Source organism: Heterocephalus glaber, unplaced genomic scaffold (genome assembly GCF_053883595.1).
Source record: "Heterocephalus glaber isolate CG9 unplaced genomic scaffold, H.glaber_assembly_v1.0 deba00001600, whole genome shotgun sequence".
In the NCBI taxonomy this organism is placed as follows: Eukaryota; Metazoa; Chordata; class Mammalia; order Rodentia; family Bathyergidae; genus Heterocephalus; species Heterocephalus glaber.
In genome coordinates, this window is record NW_028258372.1 from 21,006,969 (window position 1) to 21,032,144 (window position 25,176).

General features: G+C 36.2%; 1 protein-coding gene across 12 annotated transcripts in view; it reads left to right on the forward strand.

Annotated features, from left to right (window-relative positions):
- Positions 1-25,176, forward strand: part of Smg7 (SMG7 nonsense mediated mRNA decay factor) — an 89,421-nt gene that overhangs the window by 19,280 nt on the left and 44,965 nt on the right. For 3 of the 12 annotated variants that reach the window (XM_087194420.1, XM_087194422.1, XM_087194421.1), the window contains exons 2-3: positions 3,020-3,096; positions 23,864-24,026. The exons of 5 other annotated variants lie outside the window; for them this stretch is intronic. The gene's annotated coding sequence lies outside the window, so the exon portion shown is untranslated. Of the gene's footprint in view, positions 1-3,019; positions 3,097-23,863; positions 24,027-25,176 lie in introns of those variants that run through there. 4 more of the 12 variants (XM_021242926.2, XM_021242928.2, XM_021242925.2 and 1 more) reach the window with 2 other exon arrangements.

Here is a 25,176-nt window from a genome sequence, read left to right on the forward strand (position 1 = left end):
TAAACAATAAGAAACTAAAGCAGTAGATATTGCCACAAAGCGTAATAAAATTCAAACTATGCTGGTCCCAGCAATGTTTAAAAGCATTTTTTCCCACACTTTCTCACCTGTCCTGAGAGTTTCAAGCACTGTACTTTTTAAAAAAGTAGACACACTTGATATCTTATGTTATATCTAGGCAAGCCTGTCCAGTAGCCTAGCATATTTTAAGATGTATTCTGTTGAACATGAATTCTCTGGGATATTCAGGGGCATTAAGATTATCATTATTGCTAAGGCAAAGTAAATTTTAGAACAGTATTAAAATGGACTCTTTAATATAGGACTTCTCTTGTTTACCAGAGTTAAATCATATTTCACCAGGATAATGTTTTCTGGAAATGCTTGTTTGAAAATGCTGCTCTCCTTTTTCAGATCTTTTCTTTTTTAATGTTTCTAAATACATTAACTTTCACGAATACGCATATCATACCTTAGACTTTGTCATTCTTTGGAATGCTTCTACCTCTAAAATCTTAAATACAGCCATTTTAGTTTGAACACAACCTCATCTCCATTAATCTAACTGTTTCTGGTTAAGACTTTCGATGTGTTTGTTTTCTTTCTTTTTTTTCCTGTTACTCTGTTTATTTCTACCTTTTCCTTTTCTTCTTCCTGTCTTTGTTCTCCCTTCCTGCTCTTTAGAATCACTTTATCAGAACCCTTGATTCCATTGTCACATTGTCTTTATTCACTTGTCTGGGAGAATCCAAAACTGAATGATTCTGACAGTATGCTTCTTGGGTATTATGGGTAGAAAAAAATCTTTCAGGCTAATTGCTGTTTAAGTGCATCTTGTTCTGCTTCACTGTCATTAGTTCTCTTTTCTCATGGGGCCTTGAGCATGCTAGACAAGCACTCTACTACCAAGCCACATCCCCAGCCCTTGTTAAATTTTATTTTGAGACAAGGATTTTCCTAAGTTGTCCAGGCTATACTTGAACTTGGAATTCTCTTTCCTCAGCCTTCCAGGTAGCTGGGATTACAGGCATATGCCATGGTATTGCCTACTTCTTTATAGTAGTTATTTTAATTTTTACTGTTTTCTTGAAGCTTTAGTACTCTAAGCAGATGAGTTTTAAAACAAACATAAAAATAGAAGCCTTTTGGAGGGATTGATCTTATTCCTGTTCCCTCCTCCACTAGTCCGGCCTCTGTCCCTCTTCTCAGAATGAAAATATTCCCTTTTTATTAAGTTGATCTCTGCTGTGGATCTCACAGTATTTTTTGTTTGTAATTTTTTTCTCTTCATTGGAGTTCCATTGTAAACATTTAAACAAGCTCCCCCTAGAAGTGTTCTATTATTTATCTTCCCTATTTATCACCTTCAGAAGGTGATCTGCACTGACTCTACTACCTTATCATTGCTCTCGAGTTTTTGTCCCCAGCACTCTACTCAAACTATATTTGCCCAGGTAACGGAAAGTCTGCCTTTTTTTTTTTAATCCATGGACTCTTCATTACCATATATTTTCTCTGCAGCATCAATTATTTCTTCCTTTTGCCTCCACTTCACAAATTGAGCAAAAGGGCCACCTTGTTAATAATAGTTGAATCTCTCCTGTCTTGAGTCAGGTACATAATGGAAATTTAGCATCTCTGCTGAATGTCTATTCAAAGAAGGTGTGAACATACTTCAGTTTACTAATATATATTATGATTTTTTTTTTTTTTTTGTACCAGGGATTGAACTTGGGACCTTGCACTTGCGAGGCAAGTGCTAGAACTACTGAGCTAAATCCCCGGCCCTATGTTATGATTTTTGCTTGGGCCTTGTTTATATTTTCAGGTGTTTCCTTGTGGCTTTATTTTATTTTAGTTCTGTTTGAATTCGTCTAATACTTTTTTTTAAACTTGCCTTTTTAAGTTTTGCTCAGAATAATTCTTTATGTCAAAAGCTGTTATCTCTTGTGACATACCTTATGTTTGTTAGCTTCCCTTTTAAAAAGCAATACTGTTACCAGAAAGGATAGCTTGGTACTCCAAGTGAGAGTGCAGGCCAAGTCTAGCACCTAAAAATACAGTAGTTTAAGAGCAAGACCTTTGATTTCTCATGGGTATGGTTTTGCATATTGGATGTGTAAGTTATCTAACCTTTCAAATTCCAATTACCTTTGTGGTAAAATGGAGATAATATGTTTCTTAGGAGTTGACAAATGAATGAGGTCACAGTAAAAGTTCTTACCGTGGTACTTTGCACTTAGTAAAAGAAACCAAGAAATGGAGTTGTTATTAATATTAGTAATAGCAGTAGTAATATATTTGTTACATAAAAACCTCAGATTCTTATGGAGCAGTTCTCCTGTGTTATCTCTAGTGGATTTCTTTAGTTTTCTCCTTTGTTTGAACTACCTATATGAAGTTCTACAACTATGATAGGGTCACTGGATCATGGAGAATACCTTAATACACATTCATTTGACTTCTGGCCATTTTATTCAGAGAACTAGGAATAGAACTTATTGTAACAATATTATTTAAATGATTGGTTTTAAAGAAATTGAAATACTGAGGATACCATGATGGATTGTATAAATCATCATAAAGGAAACTAAATTTATAAAACCAATCCTATCTATAAGTATCATTTCAAGAAGAAGGTAAATTTCTTTCAGAGAGGAGCATCATGACCTAAGGACCAGAGTAAAGGGTAATGTGCAGAAGAATGTAAGGACATGGGCTAAGGAGGCAGTCAGGTGATAGATTATGAAGTTCATTGGAGACTGAATTTGAATCTCAGTTGTGTTTTAAGCAGAAATACAAGCGGGGGTAATACTAGATAGTGAGTTGGAAGAGGTGATTAAGAGGCTCTAGGTGAAAAGTGATGTGGCAGACCTAGATTGAGTGACTAATGTACGTTAAACTTCACCCAATAACCCTGTTAAAGTAGATGTTTTTCTTGATGAGACATGAGTTGATTTTCTTTGGCTTTAGACTCAGATGTGGACGTAATTTCTTTTTTTATGCTACTCATTTTCAGATCCCCAGATTCCATGTGAGGTACGAAGGAAATGAGAGAACAATTTAGGATCTGGAATTTTGGCCATGTACTGTAAAGTGAGTTTGAAAATGATATAATGTGATTCCAAGCTAATAAAATAACTATAGATCCTTCTACTCTCACTCAGCACAGTTCAGAACACTTGCATGCCCAGATGTATGTGACATTTTCCCTACACATGGAGCTATTCTTCACTGGGCACCAAGTGGTTGTCTTATAATTCAATTCAATTCTGAGGCTTGCTAGACTGTTTTTACTTCAGATGTCAATCACAAGTAGATGGTTGTCACTTTTATATATATCTGATTGACCTGCTGTAAATTATTGTTCCCATAGCCTTCCTCCTTTCTAGGATGACTCAGAACTTCACTTATATTTACTGGTTTATTTTAAAAGATATTGTAAAGGATCAGATGAACATCCATACGAAGTGATCAATAGAGCAAGATATGGGGAGGGGGTCACAGAGCATCCATGCCCTCTTTGGGCAGAACACCTTCCCAGTACCTCTATATATTCAGTAATCAAGAAACCGATCAAATCTTTGTTCCATAGTGGGTGTTTTTGTTGTTGTTTTTTGGGGTTTTTTTGGTACCAGGAATCAAACTCAGAACCTTACGCTTACAAGGCAGGCATCAGCACCACTGAGCTAAATCCCCGGCTCCATAGTTTTTATAGAGCTTGATCTCCAGACATCAAGGTCAGTGGGTAGGACTGAAATTTCCAGCCCTCTAATCACTTGTTTTTCCAGTGGTCAACCTCCTCCTCAAGCCATCTAGAAGCCCCAACCTTAGTCACCTCATTAGCATAAATTCAGATATGATCAAAAAGGATTCATTATAAATAATAGATGTTCTATCATTCAGGAGAGTCCAGTTATTTTATGTGCCCTGATGAGAAGCAGAGACAAAGACCAAATAAATTTCATATTATGCCACAATAACCCATAAGTTTTCTGCTTTTCTATGTGTTATGTCCATTGTTTCTTCATATCAAAAAATAATGATTCCTTTTCCTTTCCACTGTTTTTGCCAGCTGCTGTGAAGCTACTAGTGATGGCAGCTCTCAAAACTGTGTTGCTATGACTAACTTGCTTTGTTTTAAATGCTGACAAGGAATTGTTTTCCTTTATGTAAGGATTTATTGTTTTTGTATTAGATTTGGAAGATGTGTGGACTATATACTGATGTTACCATATAGCTATCTATGTGAAACTTTGAAAGGGAATCCTCAGTTAATGTCTTTTATTTAAAATTTTTTGGTATGTTATTTTGCGATTTTTTTTTTTTGTACTGGGGATCAAACTCAGGACCTTGCACTTGCGAGGCAGGTGGCAGAACCACTGAGCTAAGTCCCTGGCCCTTGTTATTTTATGATTTTATAAATAATGTTTTTAGAAATCATTTTGACTTGTTTAAGGCCTTCTTAATGACTGTGTTCTGTCTTAGTTCCTTTTTTCGTTGTTGAAAAGAATACCCAACACCCAAAGTTAAAGGAAGGTTTATTGTGGCTTACACTTGATAAAGGTTTCAGTTCGTAGTTGGCTGGTTCCAAGGCAAGGTGGCAGGGCAGAGGGGCACTCAGTTCCTTGTGAGCAGAAGGCAGCAAAACAGTAAAGTAATGGAGAAGCACCGAGTGATAGAACATCCCCTTTTCTGTCTCTTATATTCTATCCAGGCTTCCCACACTTAGAGCAGGTAGCTCAGACACCCAGGATGGACCTTCCTATTATCCACACCCAGAACTATGCCAAACCAATTAGTGGACTAATTTAGTAATCACAGACCCTTGATCTCAGCATCACTTGCTTAATCCCACTATCACACCACCTCTGAAAAGATCTAGTCGTCTCTGAAAAGCCCCACCTATGACCTCATAAGGCTTTGGAGGGACATCTAGACGCATGCCAATAACATTCTGCCGCTGGCCCCCCAAAGACTATATACACCCCTTTGCAAAAGGCTCTTAGTCCATCTCCAAGAGTTGCCAAAGTCCTAATAGTTTCAACATTGCAGAAAAGTCCAAGTCCAAAGTCTCCTCTGAGATTTAAGGTAAACTGTGAGCTCCAAGCCCCTGTACAAATGAAAAGAAAGTTAAGTACTTCCAACGTACGATGGAAGAAGATAAACATTCCCATTCCAAATAGGAGGGTGAAAAGAAATGTGATCAAAGCAAGTCCAAAATGCAGCAGGGCAAATATTAAGTCCTATATTTCCATGTCCACCGTCCAAGGCAGTCTGTGGCAAGATATGAGCTCCAAAGTTGTTGGGTGGCTTATGGCATTGGCAATGGTTGTTTCTCCTATCAAGATCAGTGGGTAGGACTGCCGATGGTTTCTCTCTTGGGCTGGCTTTGCTCAAACCTTGCAGCTTTCCTCAGGTGATCCACATTCCTGTTCACCAAACTTCTGGAGTCTCCACTGCACTTTTGGCTTCATACCCCAGCTTCACACCCTGCCCGCTCTCCCAGGCCTTCTTCTGAGATCTGGGTGGAAACCTTCCTGACCCCACAACTCTTGCATTCTACATGCACCTAAAATCAGTACCATGTGGATGATGCCAAGGTCTGCCTGCCAGCTGGAGCAGTAGCTGGGCTTCTTTCTCTCTTGGCTCTAGGGGTTGAGTGCCTGGATAGCTGAGAACTCTGAACCCAATCCTGAGGAATGAATTCTCTAGGCCTCTGCCATTCTGGAACTTGGTGCTCTGGGGCTCTCTTCTCAAAGCAAATTCTTTCACCTTTGGAACCTTGAGGCTGCAAAGGCTGGAGTCCTGCTTTTTCTTATAATGTTCTCAGGACATCTTTTCCAGCAACCAAGTTCTCTGCTCTATCTTTGCAGTCTGAAGCTTTACTGGTGCGTCTTTGACCAAACTCACATTTTAAATCATTGTGTTGGGCTCATTGCTCTTGATTTTCATCATAGATCTGGCTAAAAACCCCCAACAGTAGCCATGCCACCACCTCAACATTAGACTGTCTTGAAATATCTTCCAAAAGATTAATTAGTCCACCACCCTTCATCTCAGTCTGAGGCAGTCTCTGGACATGACCAACATGCAGACAAATTTTCTGCCAAGGCATAACATTCATTGGAGTCCAACAGCCTGTGTGGTCCTTCCCAGCAGAAACCTCCCGAGCCTGATCTTTACTGGCAGCATTTCTGTCAGCATTCTGGTATTCTGAACTCTGGCCAGAATCTTCCATCAAATACAATTTAAAACATTCCAGGGTTGCATCTGCAGCTAGCATCTCCAGACCTTTCCAAACTCTTCCCACAAGCCAATTCCAAAGGCTCTTGAGCCACATGGTCAGGTACAGTCACAGCAATGACCCCACTTCTCTGGAATCAAAATCTGACTTGGTTATTTTCTCATTGCTGAGACACAATGCCCAACACGCAGAGTTAAAAGAGAAAAGGATTATTGTAGCTCCCAATTGGAAGAGGTTTCAGTTCATAATTAGCTGGCTCCAAGGAAAGATGGCATGGCAGAAAGGGGCATCATAACGAGAAATTGTTCAAGGCAGGCAAAAGGCACCCAAACAGTGAAGCAGCAGCAAGCAACCACAGCAGCCCTCTTTCTGTCCCTTATATTCTATCCAGGCTACATGCCCTTAAGGTAGGTAGTAGTCACACCTAGGGTGGGGCACCCTTAGTCCTAGCATCACTTCATTAATCCCAGTGTCACACACTGTAGATTTAGCCATCTCCAGAGAGCTTCACCTATGACTGCATGAGGCTTTGGGGGGACATCTAGATATGAGCCATAACATGTTCTTAGACTGTGACATAGATTCTTGGTTAGCTTCCATTTACCTATAGTCTGGCAGACACTAGCATACCTTTTGCTTTTTCGTTTCTTATAATGAGGCTTGTATAGATTTCCAGTGGAGAATAACTTTATGAATAGAAGCTGCTTGTTTGTTCTTTTGACAGATTACTAATAGTAATGGCCAGCACTTACATTTTATTTTGTGCCATGCCCTATTCCAAACATTGTGTGTTTTATTAATTTTTTGAATTCTCACAGCAGTCCTGTGGGATATGTACTACTATTGCTGTTTACAGTTGGGCAAACAGAGACCTGCCACAGTTAAGTCCAGGGTCACGTAACAGGTGGCAAAACTGAATTTTGAATGTAGGAGTTAAGACTTTGGATCCATACTTTTAACCATACATCATACTGAATGTATCTTTATAGTTCTGTGTTTTTATTTGCTTAGGATTGTAGGATTTTTCTTTTGTTTTGTTTATATAGTTTTATATGTTAATATAAAACAGTTTTATATATATATATATATATATAGTCAGAACAAACTTTTCTCATCAGTCTCAACCTCTAATGCATTTATTTTCTATGAATAATAAAGGAATGGGCAGAATAGGTTTGTCAAAAGGCTTACTGATGGGAACAGAGAGGGGAAATAATTGTTTGTTATATTTGAAATAAATTTATTTAGACTGAATTATCTTATTGACTGGTTGACCTAATACTTACCCCTTATTAAAACTACTTTTTCTATAGTTTCTACCTTTAGTACTGGTAGTTAGATTCAGTCTTTCCCAAGACCCTTGGGAATACATATTAAGAACCAGCTATTGTGGGAGTGAATAATTCTGATTCACTTGGGCTAATAGGACAAATAGAGAATGATCTGCCAGTTTTTATAAGTACAGATTGGTATTCTCTTTTCCTTATTGACTAAGTAGCATTATTACACAGAGATGTTTAGGTGCTAGCATCTTACTTAACACTAAAGGATATAATTTTGCATATATGAAATTCAAATCTTAGTAAGTTGTTTCAAAAGGAAAATTCAGTGTATTGGTCTGTTGTCTATTTGGTTGGTGTACCATCATCTATCCATCTACTTGTTTATATTTATGGTACTGGGGATGAAACCTAGAATCTCCCGCATACTAGCAAGTACTCTGCCACTGAGCTACATCCTCCCAACCCCAGGTGTGACTTTTTAAACATAAAAGATTCCACAGTGTGATAGCACACATTTGTAATCCCAGCATTCAGGAGGCTAAGGCAAGAGGATGGAGAGAATTCAAGGCCAGCCTGGATTACATAATGAGACCCAAAAAAAGAAAGGACGTTAAAGAAAAATTTTAAAGTAACAAATTACTAAAAATACACTTTTGTACGTTACTTGACACCTTTTAATTTACTGTTTTCCTTCTTAAACATTTTGTTAATTGAAATTGAAACACCAGGACAACTCAAAGGGGGCAACTTTTTTCAACTTCACAGTTTTAACTTCTTTCTATCATGTGACTTCAGATTGCTCTTGGGATGATCTTCTTCCAGAAAGTTGTCTTTTCAATCATCTTGAATTTTCTCATATTATGAGTAGGTGTTTGTCTTTATTCTTTTTTTTTTTTTTTTGGTACTGGGGATTGAACTCGGGACCTTGCTGCCTGCAAAGCAGGCAGCAGAACTACTGAGCTAAATCCCCGGCCCCATGTCTTTATTCTTAATCCCCTTTCATTGGTCATATCACTTTGTTTGTGTTTGCCATATTTTGTTCTTGTGTTAACATTTGAAGGGAGAGCTTTCACTTAATATAGTATAACCTTAGGGCCATACTGACGGTCAGTAACTGTTGACTAATAATATATGAGCTTGTACTTACTGTAAACATTTTGAATGACATGAATTTCTCATAATTATGTCTTCAAGAAATAGTGTAATCTAAATAATTAATCAGCAACATTCATCATTGTGATGTAAACTAAACAATTTAAGCAATGAAAAGAAGCAAGAACTGTATCATTTTCTTTTTAAGAAATGTTGATTTATTTATTTTATTATTTTTTTTGGTACCAGGGATTGAACTTAGGACCTTGCGCTTGTGAGGCAGGCGGTGAAACCACTGAGCTAAATCCCCCGGCCTTCGAAATGTTGATTTATTAAAGGTATAAAGATGAGAAGTTGCCGCCTGGTTCGCAAGTGCAAGGTCCCAAGTGCGATCCTCGGTATCGAAAAAAAAAAAAAAAGATGAGAAGGTAAGGGCAATATAGTCATGAAGAACAGAAGCAATTTGGTCTTATTTTAGCATAAAGGGCTAGAGACCTAGATTCATAACTGTATTAGTTTTTTATTGTTACTGTAACAAAGAGCCACCAACATTGCAGGTTAAAACAACACAAATAAGTTCTGCTCTTCTGGAGGTTAGAAATTTTGAATGGGTCCCACTGCTCTAAAATCAAAGGGTTGTTCCTTTTGGAGTCTCTCAGGGAGAATCCTTTTTCTTGCTCTTTCCAGTTTTTGAGGCTGCTGGTCTTTCATCTTCAAAGCCAGGTATCACATCACTCAACCCTCTGCTTACCTCAGCACATCTCCTTTAGACTCTCTTTTCTCCCTCTTTCACCTGTTAGGATCTTTGTGATTTATATTAGGTACACTCAGATAATCCAAGATTCCTTTTTTCTAAAAACGTCTTTAATCCCATCTGGAAAGTCATTTTTTTCAGCTTAATGTATTCAGAGGTTCAGAAGGTTAGGATGTGAACATCTTTGGGAGATCATTCTACCTCCCACAACAGCTATACAGCCTGGAACAGTACCTCAAATTGCACCTTAGATATAAGCCTGTTAAGATACTGTGCAGAACCTCAGTTCTGTCCCTAATCTCCTTTCGTGCCTGGCACCATTCCACCGCCCTTGGAAATTGGTTGTAGTTGCTGCCACTGTCTTAGCCACATTTCCTGCTTTCTCACATTAGTTCCCAATTACATACAGAGTTCTTGTCTTCATTAATGGACCTGAATTATGTGCCTGACCCTATCTGCAAGTAAAACTGGTAAATTTATAGTAGAAAGCAAGCTCTGCCTTGTAAGTTGAGAGGATTCCTAAAAAATAGGAAGAAAAATTCAGGTAATTGGCTTTTAAAAGGATTGCCACCGAAACAGATTATAATTCCTATATGTTGAGAGTCATTGGTAGGAGAATTCTGTTGACAGACACAGATGAGTGAGATACCTTTCAATTTCTTCTCTAGTGCTAACCAGGGCAAAAGTGGAAAGCCATGTTCAGATCCCAGTATCCTAACAAATCAGTATTATTTCTCTCAGACTCTAACTAATATGAAGCCAACTCTTGTTATTTCAGGGCTTTTCAGTTAGTGTGTGGTCAGTTCCATATCCATGGATTTGACATCTGAATTCAGCCAATTGCAGATGAAAATGTTATTTTAAATATTCTAACTGTACTGAACATGTGCAAACTTTTCATCATTCTTCATAAACAATAGTATAACAACTATTTGCATAGCATTTACATTATAGTAAGTATTATAAATAACCATTATATGCAAATGCTATGCCACTTTATATAAGGGACTTGCACTTGTATATATTTTAATATAAAAGGAAGGTCCTGAACCATTTCCCTGCAGGTACCAAGAGACAATACTTGTTGATCAAACATACCATCGACTGTCTTTAAAATGATGACATGAAAATAATTGGTGGGAGAAGGTCAGTAGGTTTTGAGCCTTCCTCTTTCACTCTATTAGGTTATCAGTAACAGTAATACTGATATATAGCTGTGTTGTCCAAACTAGATTTGGCTGTTTAAATTTATTTAAGCTAAATGAAAGTTAAAATTCAGTTTTTCATTCACATTAACCAAGTCTCAAGGACTCATTTGTCTGTTGGACAGCCTAGGTCTATGCCAGCAGTATAATATGTTTGTTGTGTGACAGTCAATCCAGGAAAAATATTTATAAGGTTTTTAATATTTTTTTCTTTTTCACATAGTGCTGTAGTATTTACAGTATCCATTCCTGTAAAATAAGCTTTGCTAACCCTTACTTTTTGTACAGGAAATTGAAGCTCTTAAGAGACTAGAGCAAAGAGGGCTTAAATTATTTAATTCTACTCAATGCAATATAAAGTACTTAGGGTGCTAAGTATTGTGTTAAATGAAAAGATACTGAAAAAGCTACTCCCTTTGCCCAGGTCTGGGCCTTATTCTCAAGTTCATGGTGAATCTTTCTGGTTAGTCTGGCCAAGGAAAAGCAAGTGAAACATTCCTTGGAGAATGAATTTTAGTTTCCCTGAAACTTGTTACAGGCTACTTAAGTTGTGCATTTCACTGCAGCTTGAATTGGGCCCTTAATGTCCAAGAATGCATCTGGCTTTTCCCAGGGAGTCTGTGCCAGCCTCATCCTCCGTCAATTTCAGGCTATGATCCCCACTAGATTGCTATATATAGTGATTTGCTTATTAATTTTATTCTACAACCCCTCATCACTTTTATAAGTTCTATTCTAAGTTCCCAGCAGGAACCATTTGTCTTTCTTCGCTGCTGTATTCCAGGGCATACCATCATGTCTAAAGATACAATAGTCCCTCATATACTTTAAGGAATCAGTGGTGAATTGTATAATCTGTTTCTATCGGTGCTTTGGTCCCCTTTGTGTTACTACAATAGAAAACCACAGACTGAGTCAGTTATAAAGAAAAGAAATTTGTTTCTTATAGCTCTGGAAGTTGGAACATCTAGGGACTCATGTCTGATGGGGGTCTTCTTCCTGTCTTCTTATGATAGAAGGCAGAAAGGCAGGAGAGAGGTAGAGTGGGGACAAACTTTGTAAAAAGCCCACTCTCAAGATAAGAACATGAATCCATGAGGGCAAAGCCCTCATCACCTACCTTTACTTTTATTAAGTCTCATCCAAAAATAGTTCCCTTGGGAGATACATTCAAACTTTATCAATCAGTAAGCAAGGTGGTGCTCTGAAGTGCACCCTGTTGGTCTGGTGGTAGGAACTGAGTCTTCCTATAATCTTCCTTGTATATTGTTAAAATAAGGGATCTTCTCATGGATGGTTTATATCTGCACTGTCCAAGTGTAGAGGCCACTTACTAGTCACCTAGGAATATTGAGTACTGAAGAACTGAATTTTAAGTTTTGTTTATTTGCTTGGCTGGCTTTTTGAGACAGGATCTCACTATGTAGTTCAGGCTGGCCTTGAACTTGGACTTCTCCTACCTCATTCTCCCAAATGCAGGGATTACAGATGTGTGCCACCATTCCTGGCTTTGTTTAATTTAAATTTTTAAAATTTGTCCTTGCTAGAGTTATTGGAAACATTTAAATATTTTTTATATTGGCCATTTGTTGAAATACTGATATTTTGTATATGCTAATAATTAATTTCACTGTTTTTTAAATGTAGCTACTAGCAAATTTAATTATATATGTGTGACTCATATTTCTTTCTGTTGGCCATAGCATAGACCTTAAGGAGTTTCCACCAAGGAATTTTTTTTTTTAACTGTGTGTGTGAAATCGTACTTACCACCTTAGTGTTTAAATACACAGATATCTTAAATACATTGACTGAACGTATTTATGCAGACACTTCTCTAGGCAATTTTGGAGGAGTTACAGTTTGAATTGTATTTTTTTCTTTTTTTCTTTTTCTTTTGGTACCAGGGATCAAACTTGGGACCTTGCGCTTGCGAAGCAGGTGGCAGAACCACTGAGCTAAATCCCTGGCCCTTTGAATTATATTTTTAAAAAATTTATAAAGAAATAACATGTTAGGACGTAATATGTAGCATGGTAAGTACAAAATTGAAGGATTCCCAGAAAGATGTGAGGTTTTAGGAAGTCTTATTCCCTAAAAATAGTTAAGAATTTTGTGGACAACTGGAGAAGGATAGTCCAGCAGAGAAAATGTGATCATAAGACACAGGAAGAGGTCACAAGTGCCTGGAGCACAAGTCATGGCAAATGTAGAAGGACACAAAATTTAAAGGTACATTGAGGCATAGATGGTAAGCTTCTTAGTTCAGGCTTTATCCTTTTTTGAGTTAGAAATTGGTGTGTTTAGAATTGGTTATCATAAATTTGAGAACTCTGTAGAGGTGAAGTCATAAAGACATTTGGGAAAACGGCTGAAGTCTGTATCCAATGAGAGCCTAAATAACAATACTGAGAAACATAAATGAGATTTTTTTTTTCTTGGTGATGGGGGTCACCTGGGGATACTTTGCAACTGAGCCACATCCCAGCTCTTTTCATTTTTTATTTTGACAAGGGTCTCATGTCACTAAGTTGTGCAGACTGGTCTCCAACTTGTGATCCTCCTATCCCAGCCTCGCACGTAACTGGGATTACAGGTGTGCATCATTACTCCCAGCCAGTGAAAGTTTTTACAGTAGCATAATCAATGAGATTTTAGTAACTGGTTAGATATGATGGGCGAAGGAAATGTTAACATCTCCCAATCTTTTTTATGAATGTAGACTATACAGTACATTTTATGCTTATACAGATAATGCATTTTAATTAGATTAAGCATTGTGTTTAGAAGAAAACATGGTCTATTTTTCCTCTACTATCCTATTAAAATCAACACTTCTGTGACACTAAAAGGTGTGAAGGTTTTCCCCCACTGGCAAGCAGTTCAGTGTCAGACATTAGCCAGATATCTGCTAATCCAATTTTTCTGACACTCTTTTCCTAGAAATAGCACAAATCCTACAGGTTAATGGAGTTATGAGCCAGTAACTGTAGACAAGTCATTCATATATATATGTATGTATTGTTTCATTTCTTTTTTATGTGGTGCTATGGATTGAACCTAGAGCCTCATGCATGTTAGACAAGCACTCTACTGCTGAGCCATACTCTCAACCCCAGCATATAATGTTTAATCAAGGTATTTCTATAATACAGTATACTTCATTTTGTTGTACAGTTATGAATTTTGACAAACATATTCCTGTAACTACCATCCTAATCAAGAAACAGAATATTTTCAAATCTCAAAAAGGTCTCTTACATTCCTTTGTAGTCAGTCCTGACCTATTTAATTTAACCCTTTCTGGCTCAGTTAAATCAGTACTCTAATTTTTATTACTGTTGATTACCTTTGTTTACCAGAACTTCATAAGTGAAATAATATAGTATGTACTCTTATCTGTATTAATCTACATTGTTGCATACATCAGTAATCTTTTCTATTTACTGTTGAATGATTCCATTGCATGGTTTTAACTCCTGAAGGCTCCACCTCTTAATCTTGTTTCATTGGAGATTATTGCAACATGCATTTTGGAGAAGACATAAACATTCAAACCCCATAGCAGGGGAGAAAAGTTTTATTCCTAAATTTTCTTCTATAATTTAGTAGATTAAGTCTTTGATCAATTTTGAATTTTTTGTGTATGTTGTGATATTGAGGTTTTTTCTAGTTTCAGATTTTTCTTCTAGTTTTTTCCACAATATTTGTTGAGAAAATTATTTTTCTCCATTAAATTCCTTGGCATATTTGTTAAAAATTGGCTGTACACACAAATGCATAAGTAGATAAGTTTATTTCTGACCTCTGTTCTGTCCCATTATATATCTGCCCTTAAAACAAATACAATATTCCCTTGATTACTATAGCTGTTAGGTTAGCTGTTAGGTTTTGAAATCAATTAGAGTAAGTTTTCTAACTCTTTTTAAAAACAGTTTTGGCTGTTCTGGGTGCTTGCATTGACAGATAAATTTTAAAATCAGCTTGCTAGTTTCTACCATAAATAGCCTGCTTAGTTTTTTATTGGAATTGTATTATAACTATAGATCAATTTGAGGGGGATTATAGGTATTTAAGAATTAGCTTTTCACTTTCACTCATTTTTTTGTCTTTTTTTTTTGGCTCTTTGTTATTTCCTGCCTTCCACTTGATTGGGGCTTAATATGCTCTTCCCTTTTATAGCTTCTTAAAGTAGATGGTTAAATCAATGCTTTTAGACCCTGCTATTTTATTATAAGCATTTAAAGTTATAAGTACCTCTCAATACTACATCCTGTGCATTGTGTGTATTTCTTTTTTCATTTGATTTAAAATTTTTTTCAAATTTCTTGTGATCTATATTTTGCCTTTTGGTTATTTGGTAATGGGACAATATATTTCTAAATATTTGAGGAATTAAGACTGTTCTATTCCTTGAGTTAGATGGCTAATTTCATCTGGCTTTTGTTTGTTTTAGTAGTGTGGGGGTTTTTTTGTTTTGTTTTTGCTTATTTGTCTTCAGGGGGTTGGGTTGTTTTGAGTTTTTTTTTTTTTTTTTTGAGACAGGGACTCACTATTGTAGTTCAGATTGGCCCTGAACTCACTATATAGCCCAGGCTGATCTAGAACTCCTGCCTCAGCCTCCCAGTTGCTGAGATTACAGATTGTTCTGCCATGCCCAGCTTCCAGCTGGCTTGCTGTTACTAATTTGTACTTGTGTGGTTTTAGTTCTTTAAAATTTATAAATCCTTGTTTTGTGGTCCAGCGTATGGTCTATCTTGATGAATTCCGTGTGCACTTTCAAAGAATGTATACTATATTCTGTTGTTGGATAAAATGTTCCATAAATACCAATTAAATATGTTTGTTTTGTGTCTGGTCTGGTGTTTAATGAGAAAAGAGTTTTGAAATCTCCAAGTAATTATGGGTTTATCTATTTTTTCTTTCCTGTTTCTCATTTTTGTTTTATCTCTTCAATCCTTTATGAACTATGCCTCACTTTTTTTTTGTCACTTTAGGAATTAATGTTATGCATTTTTTCTGTCGTACTATTTCTTTTGTAATACAAAAAGTTTCAACAGTATACAGTACTTTCATTTCCATTTTGTTTGTACCATTATTGTCAAATACCAACTTTTTTAAGCTCCAAAATATAGTGTTATTTTTTGCTTAAGTATCTTTTAAAATAAATTTTAAAGCAAGGAGAAAAAATTATTTTGTATTTCCTCATGTTTATTATCCCTGGCAGTCCTCATCTCTTTTTTTTAGTTCCACCTTTCCATGTGATATTGTTTTTCTTAAGCCTGAAGCCCTTCTTTCTTAGTTTTCCTTATGGTATTGATCTGATGTCATCAGATTTCCTTGGCTTTTGTGTTTTTGACTATGTATTTTGCCTTCAGTTTTGAAGGATATTTCTGCTGGATATAAAATTATAAATTGAGGTTTGTTTTTGGTTTTTTGCTTTTGTTTTCTGTAGTTTGAAAATATTACTCTGTTACTTTCTGGCTTGCGTTTTTTTCTGATAAGAATTCAGTCATGATTCTTATCTTTATTGCTTTTTATAAGAAATATGTCTTTTTCTCTGCCGTTAAGATTTTATCTTTTTTCAACCATGATTAAATGCTTTTGTGAATTTTCTTTTGTATTTAAATACTTGTAGTTTTATTGAGTTTGTATTTGTGGATTTATAATTTTCATCAAATTTGGAAAAGATTTGGTCATTATTTCTTCACCTAATTTTAAAAATAATTGTTATAAACTTGATTTGATATGATTTGATATGAACTCTTCTTGCCCAAATGAACTGGTAATTTAATTTTATTGATACAATACAGAGTTATGCATTTTCTGCTGCACATTTAGCCAGTTAAGAGAGTAGCTTTTTCCTTGTTTTGCAGAAACAAATTGAAAATCTGGAGTTAGAGTGATGTTAGCGTATCAAAGAAGCTAGTCTATATCTTTGTTATTGAGTCAAAGGTTGAGAAGGTACATTATAATGTTTCAACTAATTGTACGTCTTAGATACTACTAAAGAAAGTCACCTAGCATGAAGATTTGTGCCCCCTCTTTTTTTATCTTGTATTCAGTGAACAATAATTTTGGCTCTAAACAATAGAAAAAGTTACTTGTAATAATGACTTACAGGTATTTCCAGAAACATTCTACAATTGCCATTGAAGTCTTTGGTGTTTATTTCTCCTATATAATTTATGTGAGCCATTATAGGAAACCTGTGTTGTCTGGTAATTGTCTTATTAATCAAAGATTTCTAAAATTAGGATTTTTGTTTTGTGTTGAGAGGAAGAGTGGGAAGAACTAAAGAGACACCACCAGGTAAATGGTTTAAGCTAGAAGCTAAAACCAGGGAAGATTCTTTTAGAGAAGTTCTTTAGGTTTAAGGGTTAGACAGAGGATGTGGGTGTGTCTTATCCTGCTGAAGAAGCAAACTGGGAATAAATCATAAGCAGTAAGATATTTAGTGTTAGATAGTGTTTGAATGTTTGAACTGTTGAAAATTGAGATTTATTGTACATTATGAATAGAAAAAGTTTAGGCTTCAGAAATGTAGATTTGAATCCCCGTTCCAAGAACATAACTATCTTTTGGTCTTATACAAGTTCCTTAAAATCTCTGATCTTTGTTTATTTATGAAATTGAAAAAATTTCAGATCACTATGAAGAGTGAACTCTGAATGGCTTATGCATTTCACTTGTCATTTAATAGGTCCTCAGTAATTATTAGTTGTCTTTTCTTCTTTTTGTATCCTCTTTTAATTTTATTCTTCCGTTTAAATCCTTTTTTTTTTAATTAAATTCTTTTATTGGTACATTGTAGGTATACAACACCATTACATTTCTCATTGGGAATTGTACCTTTACATAATGCATCTTGGTTCTTATTTTTTCCCCATTCCTAGCCCTCCTTCCACCCCCTCCACCCTTCTCTACTTACAAAGACTTTATTTCCATTTTTTCCATTTCTCATCATTTTTCCTTTCCCTTCTTTCCTTTCCCCTGCCCCTCCTACTACCCCTACCCCTTTGGACCTTTTCTTCCTATTTTGCATTATCGTAAATCCTTTTTTCTTTTAAATGTGTGTAATATTTAAACAAGTCCCTATGACCTTCAGAAGACTGTTTTCATCCATTTTTTTTCCTTCTGTCAAATCTTTTCTATGTTGATATTTATCCCATCTCATCTCAAAAACTGTTGGGTGTTCCATCTTAAAAACCCTTTTGCCCTCCATATTTTCCGCCAGGTACTGCTTTTCTTTCCTAAGACAAAATTGTCTGAACTCAGTGTTAGTCTCATTCCTTCTCCTACTTTCTTCTGAATAAGTCCATAGGCGTATACTCCCATTTCTCCACCAAAATTACTATCATTTTAGCAGTGCTGAAATTGAACCCAGGGCCTCATGCTCTACCACTGAGTTACTCAGTTACCCTAAATTGTTCTTAACAAGATCCTTAGTGATTTCACATTACTAAATAAAATGGACATCTCTCAGGCCTCATTTTACTTTATGCTTCAGCAGGATTTATTGATTCTACACTCTCTTATTGAAACTTTGCTTATTTGTCTTCCAGAACACCATGTCAACAGATTCTATCTCTCTGGCCACTGGTTCTCAGTCTGTTGACAGTTGCCTTTTCAGTATAGCCTCTAAGTATGGGGGAGCCTCAGATTTTTGTACTCCTGTACTCACACACTCTTTTGGTACTGTCATCTTGGGCTTTAAATTATATATATATGCTAATGACTCCCAAGTGGATATCTGTACTCCCAATCTTTCCTTTAAACCCCAGACTTTTTTGAGAAAGGATCTTACTGTATTACCTAGACTGGTCTCAGACTCCTGGGCTCAAGTGAGTTTCCTACCTCAGCCTCTCAGCTAAACACCCTCTAACAAACTGCCAGTTGTATTTCTTTGGATGTCTAATCATCATCATCATTATTTAAAAATGCTTGTATAATATCATATACTAAATGTTGTTCTACCAAAATAGTCTCATACCCCTAAACCTACTTCTGTTGCATTCCTCATGTTAATAAATGGTACATTCTCTATTTCACTTTCTTAGGCTGAAAACCACAGGATCATCCTGTTTTGTTTGTTTTGTTTGTTTTGTTTGTTTTGTTTTTCCACTCATCATTCAGTCTGCTGACAGATGTTATTAATCTAATCACATCTTACCATCTCCATGGCTGTCTACTTGTAAGCCAGTCAGTGCAGCCGGGTGGAAACTATTAAAATCTGTTAGATCATGTCATGTCTTTCTTCAAATCTTCAAAGATTTTGCCCAAAAGTCTCCCACCTTCAGACTAGCTCAAGGTGATACTGACCTTCATAGTCCAGTTCTTAGAAATGTCTGGGCCCTCAACTGGAATAGCTATGGTAGGTGGGAAAACTGTATCTCTTTTTCCAAGTGGTCTGGCATCGTCAGTTTCATGATGTGATGATGGTGTTACAAATGGGCAAGCCCAAGGCACAAGTGCTTACCAGGCCTCTGTGTCATGTTTGCTGAAGTCTAGTTAGCTGAAGTAAGTCACATGGCCAAGCTGAAGGCCAGTGTTTGAAGGTAATTCTTGAGAGTCCAGATAGATGCCAGGAAGTGAGTAATTCACTGGGAGTTACTAATAAAATAATAAACTATAGGTTCCTTATGATCTTTATCAAATACATTTGTTAAAGTATTAGCTTATAGCACTCATCTCTTTCATTGAATTGGAAAATAAAAAAGGAGCTGTTTAGAGAAAACTATTGTTTGAAATATGGGGTAAATAATGGTTCTTTAGTGGAAAAGTTAAATTGGACTTTTGTAGTCTTTCCCATCCCCTTATTGGTCATTGAACCCAGGGCTTTTTGCACTGAGCTACATTCCCAATCTTTTTAGAAAACATTGTAAATTTATTTGTTTTTGTAGTGCTGGAGGTTGAACCCAGGGCCTTCCCATCAAGCTACACCCCTAACTGGTTGGTTGGTTTGTTGATTTATTAAGACAAGATTTCATAAATTGCACCGGCTAGGATAGAATTTGCAGTCCAGCCTCTCAGAGTGCTGGGATTATAGGCATGTGCTACCACACCAGCTATTCATTTTTATATCAGAGATCACTCAGAAGTAGAGAATATATAATGTGTACAGTTATGACTTATAGGTACATTTCAGTTAAATCAGACAGTATCTTAAATATTGCTGCTAGCTGTTTAATTAAATTGGCTATTTACCTTGTTAGGAATGTGAACTTTGTTTCTCCCTAATGAAAATTTATGTTGTGCCTTACATTATATAAATGATTGGTTGCTGTTTCTTTTTCCAGTCCATTTTTTTATGCTAACATATCAAAAGGATAAGAGTCATACCCTTGGTTTTAGTTTCATTTTTAAAATTTTTTCTAAATTTTCTTTTAGAGCAGTGTTGAGTTCACAGCAAAATTGAAAGGGAGGTAATAGAGATTTCCTGTATACTTTTTGTCCCACACAGCATACCTGCTCCCCTTAGCATCCTCTCTCCCTGCTATATTTTTCATAATTGATGAACCTGTATTAACCCATCATAATAACCTGGTGTCCATAGTGTACATTAGGATTTACTTTTGCCATTGTAGTGGATTTGAACAAATTTATGATGCCATATCCCCATTATAGTACTGCGCAGAGTACTTTTGATGGTTCAACTTAAGAGTATTTTTTTACTTAGTATTGTATATATTTAATAGAAATTTTTATCTTTTCCTGAGCTAGTATGAGACTGAGATGTTGGACTCTGGCAGTGAGCTACAGCTTCCCTTCTACTACACAATTAAAGAGGATAAACAGAATGAGGATGGTGACAGATGCCTGTAATTCTAGCTACTAGAAGGATCACGTTTTTGAATCCAACCTGGGCAATTTAGACCCTGTCCCAAAATAAAAAGATCTGGGGATGTGGTACAGTAATGGAGCACTTAGCATGCCCCCTTTCTTACCATGTCCCCGTGGCCCAGGATTCAGTCCTAGTACTGAGGGGGAGGGACAACCAATGTGTGTGGGAGGGGCAAGCAGTACTGTGCCGTCTTATTTGCTAAGCAGTCTTATTTGCTAAGCTTTCAATTTTCAGTATTTTCAGCTTCCACTAGGTTTTATTTATTTATTTATTTTTTTGTATGTAAGCTCATTGTAAGTCAAGGAGCGATTCTTGTTGCCCTAAAAAAAAAAATCTTTCCTGTTCATCCTCATCACTCTCCCCAGTTCCTGTCAGTCACTGGTCCTTTTTACTGTCTCCATAATTTTGCCTTTGCCATATACCTTTGATACATACATAGCGTGTAGCAGTTTCAGATTGGCATCTTTCACTTAGTGATAGCCTTTAAGTTTCCTCCATGTCTTTTCATAGCTTGATAGCTCTTTTACTGCTGAATAATAAATAGTCCATTGTCTCAGTGTGCTACATAATCTTCGCCTACTGAAGGACATCTTGGTTGCTTCAAGTTTTGGTAATTATGAATAAAACTACTGTAAACGTGTCAAGGTCTGTTTTGTTTTTTGGTTGTTTGGCTTTCTTTTGGTACTGTGGATCGAACTCAGGACCTTTTGCTTGCGAGGCAGGTGCTGGAATCAGTGTCAAGGTTTTTATGTAGGCATAAATTTGTCTTTTGTTTGAGTAATTGCTAGATCCTGTGGTAAGAGTGTGTTTCGTTTTAAGAAACTGCCAGATGTCTTCAAAATTGGCTGTACTATTTTGCATTCCCATCAGCAGGAAATTGCAGTTTGTGTTGCTCTTCATCCTTAACAGCATTTTGTTTTGTCAGTGTTCTGGGTATTGGTCTCTCTAATAGAACCCGACAGTAGTATCACATTGTTGTCTTTAACTTGCATTTCCATGAGGACATTTGATGTGGAACACCTTTTTATATTTTTACTTGTTGCCCTCTGTATATCTTCTTTGGTAGGGTGTCTGGTGCTTTGGCTCATTCCCCCCTGGGATCGAACTCAGGACCTTGTACCTTCCAGGCAGGCATGACACTGCGGAGGTAAATCCCTAGCTGGCTCATTTTTATATCAGATTGTTTTCTAGCTATTGGGTTTTAAGAGTTATTTGTATTTTTTTAATAATAGTCCTTTATCCAATATGTCTTTTAAAACTACTTTTTCCCAGTCTTGTTTAACAGTATTGTACTTTACATTACCGTGTTGTCTTGTGGCAGTGGTGACAAACCTTTGGCACATGTGTTACTGTATTTTTCTTGTAAGGTGAAAGATGTTAATGTAGAGTTGTTTTTTCTAAACTAAAACCTCAGTATTCAGGTTTAATTGAAGTGTTGGCAGTTTGCTATAAACAAATGGGTTTTGGGATACAGTTTGGCACTTGGTCTCCAAAAGGTTCACCATCACTGTCCTATGGCATCACTGTCCTACTTTTCATTTATTCTTAGCTTTTCCTAATAAGTCTGGCCTTTTATTACTTACATAAGCCATACTTTTAAACTAATATCTACTAATGTTTCCTTGCATTTTTTGCCCTTGTTTGGTATTCTTTTAATTTTTTATTATCTGTTATGTACAAGCATCTGATTACTTCATTATTGTCTTTCTTATCTGTTACCTGTAAGTCATCTTTTCTTTTTCTTTCTTTCCTTCCTTCTTTGAACACTGGGGATTGAACCCAGAGCATTTGCACTGAGCCACATCCCCAGCCTTTTAAGTAGTTTGTATTATCTTTGTGTCTTGTTTCAGGAAGGTACAGTGGTTATTGCAAAGAATGTACTATTTCTTTTTAAAGAAATAGTTTGGATGGGATTGAAAAACTTGTTCTGACATATCTGACAAAAACTTGTTCTGACAAATTGAACTAAGAAGTAGCTTTTCAGTTGTTGATGACTTAACCTCAATTTCTTGTTTAATGTATTTGGGTTGTTGAACTTACCTATATTCCATATAGATCCTGCTACCATGAAAACCAAATCTGAATTTCAGTGGGCCAGTATAAATGATCATGTTTATCTGAATGACTATATAAATTGGTAGATTTTTCTGAACATAAAAGAAAGTTGTTATTTCTTGCTCTCAGATGAAAAAGTTTCTGAGTTTCTTTTCCTGCAAGACTTGAAGTTATTGTCAAGAAATAAAAAGCTGAATTTTTAGGATCTTGATCTTTGAAAGACAGATGTTGGTCCCAATTAATGTAGGTTTATATGAGCAAATTGTAGTACGGTGGGCACTGTGTTAAGCACTGGATATACAAGGGTGAAGACAGTGTTTGTTGGAGAAAATGTGTGAATAAATGACTTCCTTGTAGCACTCTGAGTGCTGTAGCAGAAGTGAGCATTAAGATACACTAGCAATCCTTGGCAAATCCAAGACTCTTACAGGAGTTGCTGAGTTTTAAAGTACTAGAAATGATTAACCAAACAAAAAAGAAGATAGGAGGGCATTTCAAGTTGAGTCGAAGAGCATGAATAGCCAGCCTTACCGTGTAAATCCTCAGCACTCTGGGAGGCTGAGGCAGGAAGATTGCAAGTACAGCCCGGCCTGGGCAAGTTAGCAATGTAGTGAGACCTTGTCTCAAAATAATAAAGGGCTGGGGATGTAGCTCAGTGTGCATGAAGGCTCTGGGTTCATTCACTGGTACTACAAAAAAAGAGAGAGGAAGGGTATGAAGAAAGATACTGAGGGGATTAGAAACAAGAGGCCAGGGATTTAGCTCAGTGGTTTTGCTGCCTGCTGCGCAAGCCCGAGTACAAAAAAAAAAAAAAAAAAGATACTGAGGGGAAAAATAGCAAGAAACTAAGAATATGAGATATGATTGAAATATACAGTGAATGTTTAAATTTTTAAAAATTTATTATGATAAGATACGTTGCCATTAATCTCCCTCAAAATATTCCCCCTTGCTTCAAACATGATCTGAAGCAGTTCTAGAAGTCCTTTTTCGTGATTTTTTTTTAAATGATGTATGATCAAAGATATAGTGAATGCTACTACTGAGTGCCATCCAGTGGAAAGAGAGTCTTGTAAAAACATTACAGTGTGTTGTCATCCATTATTCACTGAATCTGGCATCATGAAACTTCTGGCTGTTTCCCAATGTCAAAATGACCATGAAAGGTAAATGTTTTTAAGTGATTCAAGCAGTTGAGGTAGCCACAGAAGCATAACTAAAAACACTCATGAAAGAGGATTTCCTGAAATGCTTTAGAATGTGGCAAGAAACTGGGAAAAGTCTTCAAAGTGAGGGAAAGTATTTTTAGGGAGATTAATGACAATGTGTCTGTTATTGTAATAAATTAAAATTAAACATTCAATTTATTTTTTGATCACATAGGTTCATGGACTCAAAATGGAAAGCTATGGGATTTTATATGCTGGACTAATGAAGAGTTTGGGTTTTATTTTGAGGTTTCATCTTATTCATTTCCACTGAATTACGACTAAAGTCACAAGAGCTGGAAAATATGCTTTGAAGTGTGGAAACAAAGTCCACTGCTGTATGTTTGAGATTTTTCTTGCAATTCTTACTTATTCTATGGTTAAAAATTATTAAAAACTAGGCCGGGGATTTAGCTCAGTGGTTCCACCGCCTGCCTCGCAAGCTAAGGACCCAAGTTCAATCCCCGGTACCAAAAATAAAAAATGATTAAAAACTTTGTGTTCTGATGAGTTCATAGTTTCAATTTTATAATTTATAGAATAAAGATAATAGCATTTACCTTTTTGGATTGTTGGGAGGATTAATAATAACTGTAAATGATGATAGTGACAATAATAATGATGACTAACATTTTGAGGCCTCATTTGCAATCCTAATGCTTTACTTCTTGTTATTTTTTTTAATACTGAAAATATCTCAGTGAAGTAGATTATTTTATTCATCTTTTGACAACAAACCTGAAACATAAAGAAGTAATTCACCTTAGCTAGCAAGTGGCCAGAGCTTAATTTGAACCCGAGTCTGAACACAAGACTCTTTAACAATCTGTCATGTTATGCTCCAGTTTGAGAAATCACACATATAGTACATGTAGCCAAGTATTTGCAACTTAATAATTATAAATGTAAACAATAATCAGTGGCCAGTAATTACTCTCCTTACACAAACCTTTGAGTTAATTTAATGTCCCCAAGAAATTGTGCTATTTTTCCTGTGTCTTGATTTTACTCGCTGGTGGACCACTGATGACAAAGGGACTCCTGAGCTCATGCTTTTAACTTCTGTTGCCTCTTCCTTCCTTGTTTTCTGTTTCTACATTAAATTTTAAATCCATGGTAGACATGATAGCTATGTCATCATTGTATACTCAGTCCTTAATGCATATCTAGGACATAAAAATGACCAAATATTGTTTGATGAGTGAAGATTTAAAACCCAACATTTTCAGTTGATCTTCAAATGTAAGCATTATTCATACCCTTATAGTTGTGGTTTAATTGTTTTACATGCTTTTCCTTCAGTAATTAGCCCATCTCCTCCTATGTTCTGCAGGTCATTCTCATCTTAGTCCTGCAAGAACCCAGCTGGGTAACCTGTATTTGTCCTGTAGAGATCTCTAAGCTTTTAGAGAGTGTGATAGACTGGGCTAACAATTTGATCTAATACAAGATTCTGTTAGATACATTTAAAAAAATTTTAAAAGGTGT